This window comes from Pinus tabuliformis, chromosome 6, assembly GCF_031772625.1.
Source record: "Pinus tabuliformis cultivar Carrire ecotype Pingquan chromosome 6, CPIR1, whole genome shotgun sequence".
Classification (NCBI taxonomy): Eukaryota; Viridiplantae; Streptophyta; class Pinopsida; order Pinales; family Pinaceae; genus Pinus; species Pinus tabuliformis.
In genome coordinates, this window is record NC_142292.1 from 1,867,746,695 (window position 1) to 1,867,766,548 (window position 19,854).

Genomic DNA, 19,854 nt, shown 5'->3' on the forward strand with positions numbered 1-19,854 from the left:
CATTGGAAAAATTAAATCTACACATTTAAAACTACACATTTAAAACCAACCAATATTGTTCATCATTAAAACAACGTTATTTTATTTTAAATATAATTAAATTATTATTTATTATTTATAATTAATAAATAAATTTTCTTAATTCATATAACAAATACCTTTAATAAAAACTCTTCGGAATATTTAATAAATTAGAAGTTAAAATAGATTTGCATCAGCGTATTCCATAAATATAAAAACGCGCAAAAACAAAGTTGATGAAAAACATTGTAAACCCCATCTTCCCATAACATCAAATTTGTAAACAGAACCGCCCATCATTTGAAAATTCCCCACTACATTCAAATGTTCACCAAAATACTTTATAGGCATAATAGTAACAGAGCCTCCAAAATATGAAAAGACAAAAAATTGCTTATGTTGTTCCAAGACCAAAACATGATATACCAACGTCTATTAACTTTCTACAAAACGGTGCATCACACAATTTCAACTAACATCTAATTTTCCGCTTAAAGTTTGCATTTCATTTTTCAAACCTCTCAATTTCTCTTCCAACTCGAAAAGCTGCGCACTCTCCTTCTCATCCAACCATTCCTCCACACTATTCAGCATCTGCACAATATCCGTTGCCACTGTCACATTCAGCTCTCCTTTAGTCTCGGCTTCTTTCACTCTGCTTCTCATGTTGTAAACGTAATTCTCTAAATTGACCCTGGCAATGTGTTTCTTCTTTACCTCTTCATCATCCCTTCTGAATCTCTCGGCATCACCTGTCATTTTCTTGATCTCCTCTTTGCTCAGCCGACCACCATCGTTCGTTATAGTAATGAAATTGCTTACCCCACTTCCCCTGTCCCGGGCTGACACCTTCAGAATTCCGTCTGCGTCCAATTCAAAGACAACTGCAAGTATTGGCACTCTACAACGGGCCGCCGGAATTCCACTCAACTGAAAATCACCCAGCAGATTGTTGTCCGCAACCATCGCTCTCTCGCCTTCATACACTGGAAAAGACACATCTACCTGATTGTCACGCGATGTAGTGTAAGAAGCCTCTCTCTGAGTTGGAATGAGAGTATTTCTGGGAACGACTACAGACATTACACCCTTGTCAATACTGATTCCAAGGCTCAAAGGCGTGACATCCATGAGGACGAATTGGATGCCTTCATTGTTCAAGGCTGCCGCCTGAAGTGCGGCGCCATATGCAACAGCCTCATCGGGGTTTATGCTTTTGCAGAGTTTTTTTTCATGAAAGAAATGTTGAAGGAGTTCCTGTAGCTTTGGAATGCGGGTGGAATACAACTTCGTTAATTTCTTGTTTGCTCATCCTGCCATCTTCGAGACATTCGCTGACGATTCGCATGCACTTGTCAAAGAAATCGGTGTTGAGCTCTTCGAACTTGGCTCTTGTAATTTTCATGTGAAAATCCAGCCCTTCGTATAGAGAGTCGATATCAATCACAGTCTCTACCACGGAAGACAAATTTCTTTTTGCCCTTTCGCATTCTGCCCGGAGCCTCCGAAGAGCTTTAGCACTTGTGTTCATTTCCGTTTTATTTTTTCTGTTGAAATGTTGAACACAGTGATTGAGCATTCTGTTGTCAAAATCTTCGCCACCCAAATGCGTGTCCCCTCCGACAACCTTCACCTCAAATTTACCTCTCTCGATATTAACAATGGAAACATCAAAGGTGCCTCCGCCAAGGTCGAAAATCAAGACAGTCTTCTTTCCAAGGGAGGAATAAACCTCTGTACCAAATCCGTAAGCTATAGCCGCGGCAGTGGGTTCATTAATTATTTTCATGGCGTTAAGACCGGCAATCGTAGCCATGTCTCTAGTAGACCTTCTCTGAGAATCGCTAAAATAGGCGGGTACAGTGATAACGGCATTCTCCACTTCAGAGTTGAGGTACGCTTCGGCCGTCGTCTTCATTTTGATTAATACCATCGAAGAGATTTCCTCGGCTGCAAATTCCTTCCTTTGACCCTTGTAATCAACTTGGATAAGGGGCTTTTCATTTTCTCCAGCAATCACAGTAAAGGGCCAGAGTTTCATGTCACTCTGCACAGAGGTATCAGTAAATCGCCTTCCAATGAGTCTCTTGGCATCAAAGATGGTATTCCTGGGATTAGTGGCGATCTGGTATTTTGCAGCGTCTCCCACAAACCTCTCGGAGGGAGTGAAAGCAACGAAGGAAGGAGTGGTCCGGTTGCCCTCATCATTAACTATAACTTCGACTCTATCTTGCTGCCACACTGCTACGCAGCTGTAAGTTGTCCCTAGATCAATGCCAATGGCTTTACCTTTACGTTTCGCATCCACCTCCATAATGTTAATCGCTAGTAAGTAGATAGAGCATGCAATCGCTAGTAAGTAGAGAGAGCATGCAATTTAACAGAAAAATTTTGGACCACGGAAATCCACTATATTTAATTTTGTTGGTCTTCTTCATTGAAGGTGAAAGTGTCAGTATGCCAAATAAATGGTTACAATTACTTCCTTTAATTACCATAATGTCTATTATATTAGAAGTGAAACTCGACACGGATGAAAATTGAAGTCAGATTTTCACATCTGTCTCAGTCAATACGCCGTCAGGCGTTTCACGTCATACAGTCATTTCTTCTGACCTCACAACGTAATGCGTTGTCTACGGATTCCACAGTAAATTATTTTTTTCTTAAATCTCAGATTTTTCTTTTTTCAAAAAAATTAATTAGGGGTACTTGAATCAATTTTTTTGTGTGAAATAAGTTCTTTAGTTCAAATAGATCTACATTTATACGGTATCAATTTTACATTTTATATGTAAAAGTATTTATTTATTTATTAAAACTCTAATTTAATTTTTATGGGTATATTTTTAGTGGGTGTGAGGATAAAAGTTTTAGATATATTTCAAAATTAATTATAACTTTTTTCATTTTAGATTCAATTAAAAAAATGTTATAAAATTAAATTAAAATAAAATATTTTTATTGTAAAATAAGTTATGGTTTTTGGGCATGTGATATTGATAAGCCATAATATTGGCTCATCATATTGTAAGAAAGTCTATTTACAAGTTAATGATATCCATGGTAAAGTGGGGGTGAATCTTTTCATATTGTTATAAAATATTTTGATTGTGAAATAAGTTATGTTTTTTTAGGCATGTGGTATTGATAAGCCATGGTATTGTAACAAAGTCTATTTTTTACAAGTTAATAATGGTTAAAAATCTTGTGATATTGTTATAAAATATTTTCGTTGTGAAATAAGTTATGGTTTTTGTATTTATAAGCCATAGTATTGGCCCATGGTATTGTAAGAAATCTTGTTCACAAGTTAATTAAAAAATCAAAACATAGAAAATTGAATTTTATTATTTTTATTACTTTAACTTTTTATTTTATTTGAGCCAACATTTAAATGTTTACATTAATGCCAATTATCACTTTTAACCTTTTTTTAATATTTTAAATCAGCCAACATTTAGAATTGTCTGCATACTTACATTACATCTTTACATATACCATGTACTGAGTTGTAAAGCCCCTCTCAGGGCAACAAAGAGATTGCAATATCAGTTAGCTTTGTAGTTCTTTCCCGTATGCATAACACAAGGAATTACAATTTGTTCCATCCAAACTATCATTTTATAAAATGAAACAAGAGGCGACTTCCAAAAGCAAGCATAAAAACATTCTTGTAGTCCCGCCAAGACAAAGGTGATCCAAAATGATTGATGCAATGCGTTTCAAAAAATTCAACAAACATTGAGAGAGAAGCTTAAGAATATTACGCAGCATTAAAACATCATCCATCCATACAGTAATACAAAAGTTCCAAGATGGGCACAAATGAGTTGAAGGCCACCATATCCAACAACTAAAGCAATGTGTTATTCACCAGAACCAAAACCATAGTATATCATTCAAAATCCAAAGCCAATAACTTTAATAAAGAAAGCCATAGATACCTGCCCTCATTTGTCTTCCCCATACAACTCATTGTCTGAAGAGATCAACACAGGAGTATACACACTATTAGCACGAGGATCCGTGAGGTCGCCCAAACCCAAATCACAGACCAATAAAGTTTCCATTCGTGCCAGACAAGCATCCACATTGTTCAAGCAGAAACAAATGTTACGAACAATTCTTTAATGTCCTCCATAAACGAGAAAATGTTATAATTTTCCACATGTTTCTCCTTGAACAGGAGATGGAGAAATGTTTTTGTCTGTTGACTTAAGGCCAAGGAACTTAAGAAATTCAACATTCTTTTCCGAAAATCACCAAGAGTTGGAAGACATTTTTCCCTCACACCAACCAATTTAGAATCCAAACCATAAGGACAGTCTCCAGCTTGACACTTTCCAGATCCAAAATCTCCCTACGAACCTCGGGGGTATTGAATCAAGGCAATGACCACTGATATGTAAGAAATAAGACACGTCCTTTCTTGCCCCATTGGGCATTTGTTTCCTTGGAGCCATAAAAATTGTTAAAGAGAGGTAATGAGGACAATTAAAAGAAAGACCAAGATCTATAAAAGACACTGAAGGACGGAGAGGGATGCCCTCAATTCCAGACTTGTAGATAATCAGGTTGTCCATGAAAAACCATTCCACAAGGCCCCAACCTAAGAGATTATATAGCTCACTACATGTATAATGTTGAACACATATTTAACCACAAACCATAACACCAGGGCCTCGAGACAAAGGACATTGAAGGATGGACAGGGATTCCCTCAATTCCAGAATTATAGACAATCAGGTTGTCCACGTAAACCCATTCCATAAGGCCCCAACCCAAGAGATTATATAGCTCACTACACATATAATGTTGACACATATTGAACCGCAAACCAAACACCATGGCCTCGAGACAAAGGACCAAACCTCAACAATATACGAGAAACAAAGAAGAAGAAAGAAAACAATGTCAATTCAAAAGACTCTTGAACTAAGGACTATGAGCGCAGGTGCTCCAAATTAAACATCACAAAAAAAGGTCACACTGAAGGAGCTAGCATACCCAAATTGAAAGAAAACCCACACCTAGAAGAGAAAATTGAAGTGATAAATAGAGACTCATGAATTGAAACTCACCGAGAGACAAAGTTGTTGAAGGGAAACCAAATCCAAACACAACACCCAAAATCAAGCACTCCACCTCCAAACTGAGCGCATGTGCTCTAAATTAAACATCACAAAAAAACGTCACACTGAAGGAGCTAGCATACCCAAATTGAAAGAAAACCCACACCTAGAAGAGAAAATTGAAGTGATAAATAGAGACTCACGAATTGAAACTCACCGAGAGACAAAGTTGTTGAAGGGAAACCAAATCCAAACACAACACCCAAAATCAAGCACTCCACCTCCAAACACAAATAGAGATAATGCAAATGTATATAATTGCATAAAGACAAACCAGGAGAACAAACACCAATTCCTACAAAGTGAGTAACCAAAGATGGAAGGCGAGGTAAAGACCTTGCCTCCATGCACCTTCTGCCTCAACCAATGGCCATCACCCATTCTAAACAAACATTTAAAGCACCTCAAGGCATACATACTAATAAAATGCATTAAATCAGTTCGTCCACCACTAGTTGAGCTTAACATAAGTGTTATATTGATTCTGGTCCAAAATCGATTGTAATGTCCATTTGTACGCCCCCATTGGGGGAAGGTTTGTTTGTTTCAATCAAGGTGTAAATAGACTCCATATCCGCTTGCCACGAAGTGAAAGGCCATTGAACATCCAAATCCATATCAATATAACAACAACCCATATTGGCCAGAAAATCAATGGCCTGGTTTCCAGACTTGTGAGTGTGTTGAGTGCAAACATATTATAGCATGTCCAACAAAACTTTTATATTATCTACAATCCCCTCCAATATCCAAGTCTTCATTACCTTTTAGGAATTCTCATCACTTAAAAGTTTTTGAATGCACTAATAGCTATGAGTGAATCCCCATCAATCAGTATTAACTTATACACCTACCAAATAGAAATTTGGATGCCTTTTTCCAAAGCCATGAACTCAACCATATTATTTCTTGCAATCCCACAATGCATCGTATGTACTCTCAAAGGTGAACATTTCTCATCACGAGAAATCCCTCCAAAACCTATTAATCCTAGACTGCCTTTTGATGCCTCGTCAAAGTTTAGTTTAATAAGATTACTTGGAGGGGGGATAAGAAACATTTGAGTATATGGATCAACAAATGGTTAGTTTACTATAACAAGCATCCTCTAATCCAAGTTTAAATTCTTCAAAATATAGGCTTCGACATCATCTGCCATCCAATCTTCTAAGGACCATGGAACCACTAAAAGGAGTTCTCTTCAGTAAAGAAAGAACCAACTCTCTAATAACTCTCCCTGGGTGTATCTTTTCCCGAAAAGTTCGATTATTATGTTCTTTCCATAGGTTCTAAAGAATGAACCCAATGACTATAATTTAGGCCCAATTTATGATAGGATTTTTAAATTTCAAAAAATGTCATCCCTCCAACAAAGTAGAAAGAGTCTCATGTTCATAGAAAGTAATACCAAAGTTTCTATGAATGATACACCATACCTCCAATGCTGAAACACAAGTGAGAAAGAGGTGGTGCATTGTCTCTTCTTCCTGGCTGCAAAGAAAGAATAAAGAAATTCCTTCATAACCTTTGCGTCTAATTCAATCCCAAGTTAAAAGTCTCTGTATAGCCAATAAACCAGAGAAAAAGGGAGATTTTTGGCCAATAAACACCAAACCAAATCCTTGTCCATATAACATCCTTGTCAAAGGCCAAATGCTCTGAAATAATTAAGTAGGCTTCTTTTAAGCTAAAGGATACAATTGGAATCTTACACCATCTTAGTATGTCAGAACTTCGAGAGCATCTAATCCTCTAATCCCCCAACAACTGTTGGAAAGTAGCCCGTGGAAGATCCTTTAATGAAATTGGGTAATCCTCCTTCACCTTCCAACATCTCCAGAATGTAGAATCATTCATTTTTTTCTAATAGTCACAAACTCTCACTGCTCCCAAATTTCTTAAAAATAATTGTAAATTCTGGAAGTGTTTGAGTCACCTAAACAGGGCAATTGTTCCCAAGCCTTATCCCATAACAAAGTCAAGCGACCTGATCAAATTTCCCGGAAATCATGTTTTCTCATGACTTCTCTGCTCTTTTGTGCCTATTTCCATAGGCTAGAACAAGAAATGTGCAAATTATGGCATTATCTGTTAAACACCTAATCCTCGGGATTAAGTTTGGGTTAGTGTGTGTTATGGAGATTAGTTATTGAAGTCCAATAAGACCTGGAAACTGAATCACGGTTTCATTATGTATTTATATGTACACTATGTACATCATTCTTTGAGATCATCGTTAATAATACAGTTAATTTGGTTTCTAATTCTCTTGTCTTATACTGGTATTAGAGAAAAGGTTTATCTTCCATGTCGAATAAGTGAGCCACTAATTTTGTGGCCTTCTTGAATGCTCCTCCTTTCTCAGAATTTTGTTTTTAAACCTTGGCTTGAAGATTCTGGTAGAGAATGATGAGACTGTGTTGAATAAGGAAGATGGACTAACATACAAGCCTGTCTAATGTTCGTGTTGTGTGTGGAGGAAAACCTATTGTTTGTTGCTATTTATGGAGTGTTGCCATAGTGAAAATGCAGATTGTAATGTGCATATGGTGTTGCATGCATAAACCGTGCTGAATTTATAATATGCTCCAAACCCCAAGTTTGATTGTAACCTTGGCGTGAAGATTCTAATAGAGAATGGTGAGACTGCGTTGAATAAGGAATATGGACTAACATACGAGCCTGTCTAATGTTCGTATTGTGTGTGGAGGAAGATCTATTGTCCATTGCTATTCCTGGAGTGTTTCCATAGTAAAAATGCAGATTGTAATGTGCATATGTTGTTGCACACATAAACCGTGTTGAATTTATAATATGATCCAAACCCGAAGTTTGAATGTTGAGGAAGCGTTATTGGGAAAAGTTGTCCATACTCATCTACGTTTTGTTGATTGGAAATGTATTTTCGGGGAGAGAGTTAATATTGTTTCCCATAACTGATATTCTTTTGCGAAGGAATTGTTGAAGCTTTTGGCCCTCTCTACTTCAATGTATATTTACATATCGCACACAACAATGTGAACCATAATTATATTTTCTTGACATTCCATTTAACCAATTTTAAGGAAACTACCATGTGATTCAACTCTATCAACAAGGTTGGATTGGATCCATGAATGAACAATGAATTGATGAAATAATCTATCAAATACAAATTTTGGTGAGTTAATCATTGTTCTACGAGGTCATCAACAACATCTTCCTCCATGACGGAGCTCGAATGCGTGTGGTATATTTCAATATTGTTTCAATATATTGAAAAGAACCACATTTTGGTTTTGGGAACCTTTGAAATCACATTTACTATAGCAGGAAGTGATGGGCTTGTTTATAGAGGAGCCTGAATCACTCAGCAAATTGTGACCAGTGTCTGAAGAAATTTGGACTCATGAAATTCGCTAAGAAATGCGTTGGGATCCTGGTCTCGGTCCTTGCCCGTTATTTGGTTGGTGAAGAAAACGTTGGTCTCGAGTTCAATTAATAGCATGACATGAAGAATAGCACACAATAGGTCTCGAGCTCAAATAGTTAGCAACACATGCCTACAATATTGGTATATGGTGCAAATCTAAAAAATCTAGCAAGAGAGTTCTTCTACGCTTTTTTCAAATATGTGAGTGCAGATAGTCTACGTTGTTGAAGGAGGAGTTTCAAAGTTGTGCATGTGGCTTTGTATAGACATAGATAGCAAAAGAAGATTGTGTTGAAAGAGCACGTATCAATATTGTGGAAAGAAGGATGTTGTCATTGGCGAAGAAACTAAAGAGGTAAGGAGTTATCTTGCTTCGATCCAACGAAGGCTGCAATTTTGTTGGGGCTTGTAGATTACATTACACACAAACATAACTGAAAAGATTAAAAAGAAAAAAAGTTAAATGTTTTTATGCTTTGCTCTGTATTTGTCACAATACACCACTATATTAAAATTTGTGGATGCTATGTTTATTAATTATTATAACGTGGATATTTTTTTTTTCCTGGATCCAAGTTGAGGCATGTAGAAATGAATTAATAAATTGCAAGGACACACATAGATTGTGGTATGAAACTAATTGTATTGAAATACATGGCTGGCAAGGCAGAGGAGAGGCCAAGCATGAGATGTCGGGAGGCCAAAAGATTGGAATGTCCTTGCAGTAAGCTTTTTTGTGTTTCTCTAAGAGCTCCAAGTAAGGAAACAATTACTTGTGAAGGATTTTTATTTATTTTTGTCTTAAATTGGTTGGAAAAAGGTAGCATATATGAGAGTGACATATATGAAAATTTATTTGTCAAATTTGATTACAAACTTGAATAAGATTGAGAGTCATATTTTATCTAACATATTCCATTGTAATTGGGTGAATTTTCGGTGGTAGCCTACACCCCGCTTTTTTGAAAGTTAATTGCAAACAAAATGGCCAAACTCGATGATTTGTTATAGTTATTAAGCAGTCTAATTTCATCTATTGTTCATAACAAAGTACAAATTGGAAAAGACACCTTGTCTGATATTAGACATTGTTTGCAAAATGCACAAGAGAAGATCGTGTTTCTGCAACTCGAATCCCTATTACAACGAGATGAACTTGAACAGAAGTATTGTGATTCTAAACTGGTTTCTGTTCAGAACTTTCTTTTTTATTTTGAATCCCATCAATAGTCAAAGTTTAATCATATTTGTAAAGACATTTCAGGAGAAAATTTGGATGCAGTTAAACGTTCTAATGTGAAACCTACAGTTCCCAAAACATTTGTTAGACCTTGGAAACAAATTACACATAACAAAAATATAACAAGCGTGGGATATGATAAAGATGCTTCTTTTTATGTTCCTGAATTCTCAACACCTATATAATTTCATAGTGTTGAATTTTTGGATGATGTTGTCCCACAACAAATCGTTAGATGCCAACATTGTGACAAAGTTGGACATGAGAAAGATCATTGATATGATCTTCATCCTTGTGAACAATGTGGAAAGAAGAACCATCATTCAAATAGATGTTTCAAACATAAGACTAATGCAAGAGAGTGAGTTAATTTTGGATGGATTGCTTTTTGGGATTGGTTTAAAACTGCCAAGAATATTTACAAATCATACCACTGGTTATGTTCGAGAGAATTAACCAGCCTTGCAGTGATGAAGGGTACTTCATATTCTCACCCTGTATCTGACAAGGGGGGAATTGATGGTCTGCTACAGGTTCGAAGATTTGTCAAACCAGCATGAGTTAGAGATAATCAAAGTTTACTACCACAACCTAGACTCTAAGTTCAGAATCAGATTCAAAGGTGTAGACAAATTTGTTTTTATTTATGCTCTATGAGGATAAGCATGATTGCATGTTTTTAGCATGCTAATATTTTTTATAGAGAACTTCTAGAGTTGGTTTGTTTGAGGAATTGTTATGATAGTTCCAGAGTTTGTGGTCATCCTTAAACCATCACTAGTTGAGATATTTAGTTCTCCCACATTTTTGTATCGTTTTTTGTTCTCTTGAGAAACACCATCCTTGGTTTGTGGTCATCCTTTGAAAACCATTTCTGAGAGACATTCAACTCTTGGTTGAGATGCATTTTTACATTTTTAGCTCTCATTTTTGGACTTTGATACATCCCTTCAGATTGAGGGGGGAATGTTACACATCTAATCATTAGGATTAAGTTTGGGTTAATGTGCGTTATGGAGATTAGTTATTGAAGTCTAAGAAGGCCCAAAAACTGAATCAACGGTTTCATTATGTATTTATATGTACACTATGTACATCATTCTTTGAAATCATCATTAATAATACAGTTATTTTGGTTTCCAATTTTGTTGTCTTACATAATCTACTTGGGTCTGCGAAGGGGCATATTTCTGCAACCAAATCGTTTTCCAAAGTTCATTTCCACCCATCACCACCATAAATTTGCACTAAAATCCTTACTCAACTTGTTTGTATCACATAAGCCCAACCCTCCCGACAACTTTGGTTTGACCAACTTGTCCCAAGCTACTAACAACCATCTCTTAGCCTTGTTAAAACCCCTCCAAAGAAAATCTCGCCAAATCGATTTGAGCTTACTACAAACAACTTTCAGAATTGACGTGGAAGACATTTGATAAATTGGTATTTCCTACAAAAGAAATTTTGTTAAAATTAAACAACCAGCCAATTTCAATGTACGGAAGGTCCAATTATTAACTTGAGTGGAGAGTTTTTGCATCAATTGCTTCCAACATGCAATATGCTTCGTGTTCAATGCTAAAGGTACTATTATTGGAAGGAAGCTAGGATTTTTTAAACTCCAACACCCATGTTAAATGACCTTGAAGTGGCTCTTTACAATTACAGAAAAAATATACTTTTCTTATCCTTATTGATGAGAGTTTCAGAGGCGGCAATAAAAGTTTGTAACAAAAGTAGAATTATTTTAACTTCTCTGAGGATAGGAGGACGAAATAAACAGACAACATCAACAAATTATTGATGAGTAATTAGAATATCTACACAAAAAATTCACAACTTTGTAACAAAGGGAGAATTCTTTTAACTTCTCTGAGGATAGGAGGACGAAATAAATAGACAACATCAACAAATTGTTGATGAGTAATTAGAATATCTGCACAAAAAATTCACAACCCCTTGATATGACCCTGTAAACAAGAATTTAAAATTATAAGTTACAAGATGAGGATTTGTTAAAATTACAAGTTTGAATTGTTAATTTGGCATAATTCTAAGTTGTAGTCTATTTGTTATAAGTTTTCGAAGATTTTTCGGTCTAATTTGCTCATAATTTGGAAAAGATTTATTAGAATCATAGATTTGACTTGTAAACTCTCCACAATCTAGTGCCCTGGAGATTTTTCAAGACATTAAATTCATAGTCAAAAACCCATTTAAAACAATAAAAATCAAAATTTAACCAAATTTTTTTTTTTACTCTTTTCAATTCCAAAACTTATAATGTCTAAACAACTCCTAATTATAACATGTTGAAATTTTCTCATAACTCTAAATTCATCTATATATTTAAAAATACACTTAAAAAATATGAATGAGACAGAAAATTTCTTATCATCATGATTTTTTTTTTTTTTAATTAACTGAATGGACTGACAATTTCCGATATGTAATTGATTAGGGACCTTGTTTTGATTTTTGCAACTATGTGTCGTATTACATATCATAGATACAAATTGTGTAACCATGTGATGAAGAAAATTTTCCTTATAAAAAGTTCAAATTTTCACTCAAGTTTTTTTGGTTGCTGACCTTTAGAAGTATTTATTCATGTGATACATTCCACTTCTTATATAGTTTTTTTCACTATGAAATGCATTTGCTCACGAAAAAATTCAATGCATTAGGTGTTTTTTGTCATAATATGTAGTATCACACTCAAATCTATTTTTATCATAACATATTGCATAACATAAAAGTTTTTATCCATGTAATACATTGCACTTCTTCAAGGTTTCCTTCATCATAACAAACATTTTATTGTATTGCATGAAAGTAATATAAAGTGTAAAATCTGAAATGTTCTATTTTGAACTTGGTGGAGTAAATTGAGAATGTTATGAGCATGTAAAGGAAATCTTCGAAATTTCCTATGTCTTAGAAAAAATAATTTTTTTAAAAATGCAATGTGTCACATAGATAATATGTCACTTTCTTTGTCACAACTAAACTAATTGTGAGTGCAAGGTATTGTGTAAATAACAAAGTAAATTTGAGTGTGATACATTATATATCACATTTAAATAAATATTTAGTGCAAAGACTTTGTATGTGTCAATCACATAAGAATTTTTTTCTTCCATGTACTTTTTTTTAAACAATTTTTTGTCTTGTGCACATCACAGTAAAAGGAGCTTTGGTTTTCATGTGTTTTGGACCTATTTTAGACTTGAGTGTAACATGTTGATTCTTAAAGTTCTATTATAACATGCACCATGAAACTTTATGTTGTGTTCATTTATGTGTTCAATGACTTGGTGAAGCGTTTCATGCCAATGGAGAATTATTTTTTTCGTGTAGTGTCTCAAAAAGAAACAAACTATCTCTTATCATGATGCTTTGCAAGGCAATAAACTTTGACTAGTTATGACATATCATATTGCATAAATGTTTCACTTCATATAACATAGCATTGCTAGCATTGTATAAAAAAATTATTTCATGCGACATCATGACATATTGCATCGTTCAAAACTTTCTTTTCTTGTGACATGTAGATGTTGTTGTTAGTCCAGGAGGTAAATCCACGAATTGTATCGTGTTTTTCATTAAGATGGAACTGAATATATACATGGAGAGGGATACCATTGGGTTTCATCTCCCAATGTCTCTTCGTCTTCCAATTCTCCTTATTTTCCTATTTACAATATTTACATGGATTTACGTAATCCCAAAGATTAGGTGTCAACATTTCCCCCTTTAATATGAAGGGATGTTGGTGAGTCCAAGCATCATTCTGAATATTTTAAACTTTTCTATTTCAAGCACTTTGGTGAAGATGTTTGTGATCTTCTCATTTGTGGAACAATGGCATAGGTGGATTGTCTTGGCCTCAACATGATGTCTAATCAGATGGTATTTTCTATTGATGTGCTTTGTTCGATCATGGAACTTTGGTTTCTTGGCCAAATTTATTATAGAATTGTTATCAATCAAGAGAGGAGTTGAATGCACTTGTTTCTCCTGCAAATCTTCGAGAATTTTCATGAGCCACACAATTTCCTTTGTTGCTTCAGATGATGCCACATATTTTTCCTCAGTTGTGGAATCTGCTCGAACTGATTTTTTGCGTGACCTCCAGGAGACATATCCTGATCTAAGACTCATAATATAACCTGAAGTAGATACCCCAGTTTATTTATCTCCATCGAAGTCTGAATCAGAGTATCTAATCAAGATGAAGTCACCCACCTGTTTATACTTAATTCCAAAGTCTTGAGTTCCCTTAAAGTACTTTAGAACTCTTTTTGCAGCAGACCAATGACCCTTACAAGGCTTTTGCATAAACTTGGAGAGGATTCCAACATCAAATGAAATGTCTAGTCTAGTAGTAGTCAGGTAGTTGAGACGTCCTAAGAGTTTTCTATACTTCGTTGCATCCTCAAATTCTTTTCCTTCAGTGGATGTGAGATTTAAGTTTTGTTCCATTGGAGTAGTCAAAGGATTGCACTCAGTCATGCCAAACCTATTCAACAGATCTCCAATGTACTTCTTTTGAGATAGGAATATAAACTTTGGATGTTGAGTTACTTAAATACTAAGATAATAGTGAACATAGCCCAAATATGTCACTTCAAAAACTTTCCTTAATTTCTTCTTTATGGATGCATTTTAGCTCTCATTGCTCCCTGTCATCAAAAGATCATCTACATACACCACAAGATATACAACTGTTTTTCCAAGTTTCTTGACAAACAAAGTTGCATCATCAAGATCATAATGTTTAAAGTTGAGTTTCAGAAGATTCTCATTTAACTTCTCGTACTAGGCTCGCGGTGCTTGCTTGAGGCCATATAAGGATTTTACAAGCTTGCATCCCTTATGTTCCCGACCCTTCACAACAAATCCTTCTAGTTGAGACATAAAAAAATTCTCTTTTAAATCTCTGTTATAGACATATTTGGGCATTGCAACCCCAATCATACATGTCCATAAACCAAGGGCTTCTAAGTCCCTAAAAGTGTTGTTTCATACCCTAAAGGAACAAGGTCAGCTGATTACATCATCTCCCAGAAGTTCTCCATGAAAAACTACTCAGAACTGGTCAAAGCAGGACCATATAGACTGCCCAGTGCTAAAGGTGCGATGCATCTCACCTGCCACATGCAAAGAGTGCAATGCATACTGGAAAGCCCTTCTATAGGGTGTGATGAGAGAGATCAGACAAATGGCACAAGCAGTTTGCTAGGTGGAAACCCAGAGAATCTTCTAGAAACTGCTCATTTGACACTTGCCTCTCTGAGTTCACCCAAGGATGAGTAAGAGATCTGAAATCTCCATGTGGAACCAAGAACTATCAGCGAAATGACACTAATCAAAATCCCAGAAGCTGACTCACTCTCCTGTAAACATCTATGTATGGATCCCTCATCCAAGAGATCAAAAGGCTGGAATTTTGTAATTTGCAAGGAAGTGCTGTTGGTTTCTCTTTGAAGACATTGTTGGGTGATCTTGCTTTGTATGAGGTGAAGAGGGATTTCATGCCCGGAGGATGGCGCTGGGTCAGACCAAGTGTTTGTAATTCTCTCTTCTACTACTTATATCAATAAAGCTATTTGAGTTTTCCTCCATATTCTTGTATATCTCTGAATATTGTGTTGTTATATGCATTTGTATGGTCAATATATATCTGATCCTATGTTGTTTACAGTGATAGATCTCTATGCTTTGATGGTATTATCCTGCTTTGACTCTACAAGTTCTCTTTGAAGCGGGACAAGTAAGCAGGGAGTGGTGAGATTCTGTCAAATGCGAAAGAAAACAAGCAAGGAGCCAAGAGAAAGACTGAGGTTGGTACTCTCTGCTTCTTTCTCATCTATCTCTCGTAAGGGAAAACAAAAGTGACTTTAGTTTGTTTGTTTCTAAGATAGCTACCCGTCTTGGTGGGACTAGCAGTTCTGAATAGACACTAGTTTTCCCGATAACAAAATGGTGACTCCACTAGGGAGCGATTAGTTTGATTTCTTGTCTCTATTTGTTTGATTCATAAACCACAGACGGAGCCTAAAGTCAAGCCAACTAGCCTTCGAACTGCATTTTCTATGCAAGTGAAAAGTAGATAAACGTTGCTTCAGTCAATCTCCGAGTTTGTTTATGAACTGAACAACTGATTTACAAACATCCTAAGTGCCCTAGAGGTAGCTCAAGTAACCTCATTAGATCAGCCCTATGCTTTGTATTTACTGACTATCGTTAGCTCGACCTAAATCCTTGAACTAAACTGCAAACTATGACCAAAAACCAAGTTAAAGTCTCGTTCCTGGTCCATCGCACCCTCTCCTTTAGGCAGACTGGATGCATCGCACCTCCCGTGTGTAGTAGGTGAGATGCATCCCTGTTTCCCTGTGTTACAGGTGCGACGATCAAGTAAGACTGTTTCTACCTCCAGATTTTGGTTTTTCTTCATTGTCTTTAGTTTTATTCAGGAGTTTTGCTGTCTATGATCAGTGGACCATTGTTGAAACTCCCTTCCTTTGCATCATTCAGCCTCCATTGTACAAATATTTGTGAATGTTTTTATGTATTTTTCGCCATTCATAGTTCTCATTTACAAAATAGTAGCTTAATCGAACTGTCGTCTTTTGATCTGAAAGTGTCACAAGTGTCGTTTTCAGTCAAAGAAAAGAATCCTTCTCTTTTTGTTAGTCGATTACACTGTTATTCTTGTATTTGATTGAATTTATAGTATTTCAAGTGTCGAAAGCAGTTTTCAATTCAAAATCGCAAAGAGTCGTCTTGCCTTCCTGTCATTTTTTGAAAAGAAAATCGTTAGTACTGTCTCTTTGAAAGAAGAGATAAAATTTCAGATTTGTATTTAGCATTCTTTTTGTCATTCACACATTAAGAAAGTGGAAAACAAATACATGCACGTGCATTTGCATTTCGACTGCTTGTTGATTTAGGACAGTGCATCTAGTGTGTGCTCTCTGCTCTATGTTGAAAGGATTTCGTTTCTCTTTCCTTAGTAGCTAGGATTTCCATTTCAAAAAGAAGAGTAAACGATTGTTTATCATATTAGATTTCATATTTAGGAGTTGTATATCTACATCACGCGGTGAACCTTAAAGGAAAACTTCTTAAGAAACATCAACTGTAAAATAAATTCAATGAACATAAAAACGCTTTGGAACCTAATGCACAACATCTAGAAGTCTAGGCTAGAGACTTATTCCGACGTCGTAAAGCTTGGTAACTGTCGCTTTCATCGTAGGTTGGGTGATTCCTCCTCTTTGAGACGAAAAGTGCCAGTACGGAGTTGTGCTCCCATGTACCATCGAGTATATATTGGGAGACCATAATAGGCTATATCCTTTATCCTTAGGAAGCTGTGTCTACCACCCTATCGATCGCAATGCATTGAACACAGCATTCGGGAAGATTGAATGCCATACCATAAAAATTATTATGTAGTTTTGCGATTGGTTTGGTAATCCCTTTGTCTAGATTTCCAGAGTAGTCTCTTTCATTCCTTTTCAAACTCCTTAAAGGAAAAGGTCCATCTGAGCACTTGTCACTTCAGGCTCATTAAAAATCAAAGGCGACTAGAGTCATCTTTAGCTTTTTCTCGACTCTTAAAAAGTGAAAAAGCAAGTTGTGTCAAAGCGTCTAAAATTTATTTTAAACGGAATAACGTCATTGTTCCCTCGTTGATCTTGGGTTGAAAAGAATGGAGGCCACCAACAAAGGATTTCCCCTTGGGGGAAATCCTAGTCCTTTCTCCTCTTGGGGAGATGTTGGTGCACCTCATATGGCCACATTGTCCCTCTTGGGATTGAAAATTGGCCTGCCAGTATGGCGTTCTCGACCTCTGTCGTTCAAAGCACCGTGATTCCTGAGCAATCAAATCAGCAACTAGATGATACTAGAGTTACCCCAACCTTCTGCTTCATTTGTTTTTCCCTCTCCTTCTTCCTCTTCGCTTGGTGAAGCTAGTAAAACTAAAATCCAAGTAACTGAGAAGAAGAAGAAAGGGAAGGAGAAGAAGAAGAAGGAGCCAACGACAAAAAGGGGCAACCGTGCATCATCTAGCGAAAATCCACACACTACACATTCCAAACCTAAATCTCCATGTGTCATCTACAAAGGAGACCACTATCATCGAGTTTGTCCTTGCATCCCACGGATCTTAAGGGACTGGTCTCCCCGCTTGCACAATCCAGTGTCATCAACCTCTGACGATCATGTTGAGAGTACACCGTCAACTAGTGAAAACGAAGTCACCGGAAAGAAAGGAAAATCTAAATTTCCCTGCAGACTGTGTGAAGGCGATCATGCCCTCCACCGTCGTCCCTTCCTAGACGAAGCTAAAAGAGTCTTGGATAATCGTCTTGCGTCACCGCAGCGACTTCCTCCTGGATACAAGAAACTCTTGCCAAGTCCATTGCTAGTTGAAAATCCGACTGACACACCTTTGTTGTCAGTCGAAGCCCCTATCATTGATGATGAACCCTCTGAGTCCACATCAAAACAAAGTCAACAGGTCAAGATGACAATTGACCCCATCTTGTCTTCAAAGGAGTTACCTTCAGATGATACAGTCACCAAAGAGAATGAGGACAACACCGTTCAAATTATTTTCGTAAACACGGACTCCAATGAACATGGGGGCAATCTGCCCATTCCTTTACCGCAGGAAGGAAGTTCGTCAGAGTTGTATCCGGTCGTTTATTCGGTCCCACCTCCAAGCAACCTAGTCGTTTCCTTTGATTGGAACCTACTAGGCAGACCCCATTTACCGTCTAATGTACCGTTCCGAATCATAGTGCAAACTTACAGAATGGTCATGGTTGGTACCATCATAGATGAAGGGGCTTCTATGAGTATCCTTTCCTCGACTGCTTGGAAAGTGCTTGGTTCACCATCGCTTTTGCCTAAGATGCGAAATCTGACAGGCTTCGATAAAGGAACAGGTCGACTGTTAGGGATCCTTCCAAGTTTGCCTCTAACTTTGAGAAGGAAAACCGTTTATCTGAATGTAATGGTAGTCCAAGGACCTCTAGATTACAATCTACTCCTTAGGCATGACTACATTTATAGCATGGGAGCTATTGTTTCCTCACTCTTTCGAGTAATGTGTTTTCCGCATGAAGGTAGAGTGGTCCAGCACGTAGACTAGCTTTCATTCCCCGGGTCACACATAGCTAATAGTCAAATGCCATCCCTAACAGGTCTTTTTGTGCAAGGAATGTCTCATCAATCTCCAATCCGTCCACCTGATGAACGCGAGTGATTCGGTGGTTGTGATTGAAACCCAGGGGGCATGCACCCTGGTCTGCTTCGGCAGGAAAACTTCAGGTATAGGGTAGGTTTCCGCAGAGGATATATGACTGGTCTGACACACCCGTCCGTTTAGGAAAATGGGATTAGACCGGAATAAGATACCTCTGTTAGAAGGTAGGCCTTTCCCGATAGAACAAATGTTTTGTCTACAAATTGAAGGGTAACCTGGAAAAGGTAGGCCTTTCCCGATAAAACAAATGTTTTGTCTGCAAATTGAGGGGTAACCTAGGAAACTCTACTTCACTATACCTGGGGGCATGCAAACCTTTTTGCGTGAAAGTGAAAAGTGACCATTTGTTTTCTTAGTTTGTAGGTTCTTAACCCTTTAAACTCGTAGGATTGGTCATTCCTAGCTTACATAATAAAAGGAGTCGGAGCAAAATTTCGAATGGTGCAAGCTCCCTAAAAAATGAACCTATCGATGAGACATCCTTATTATACGACTGGCACGAGCAGTTTTACACGAAGTTCAAGCTCGTTAAAAATTAAACCTAGCACTAAGCATATGTTCCACTAGAGTTTAAGCTCATTAAAAAATGAACCCACCCCCGGTAAATAAACATTGGGATCAAATTGTTATCAGCTTTTGAGCCTTGGTCGTGTTCTTACCATCACCTCCACTCTTTTTTTATCCAATCATACGCCTCCATTTGATTGTTTAACCCTTTTGAGGAACAACTGCGATGAGTGATCCTATTAGCCACCTT

The 19,854-nt window shown here is 36.8% G+C and overlaps 1 pseudogene; it reads right to left on the reverse strand.

Annotated features, from left to right (window-relative positions):
- Positions 1 to 489: 489 nt before the first annotated feature.
- Positions 490 to 2,335, reverse strand: LOC149266591 (heat shock cognate 70 kDa protein-like; annotated as a pseudogene).
- Between the last annotated feature and the right edge of the window lie 17,519 nt (positions 2,336 to 19,854).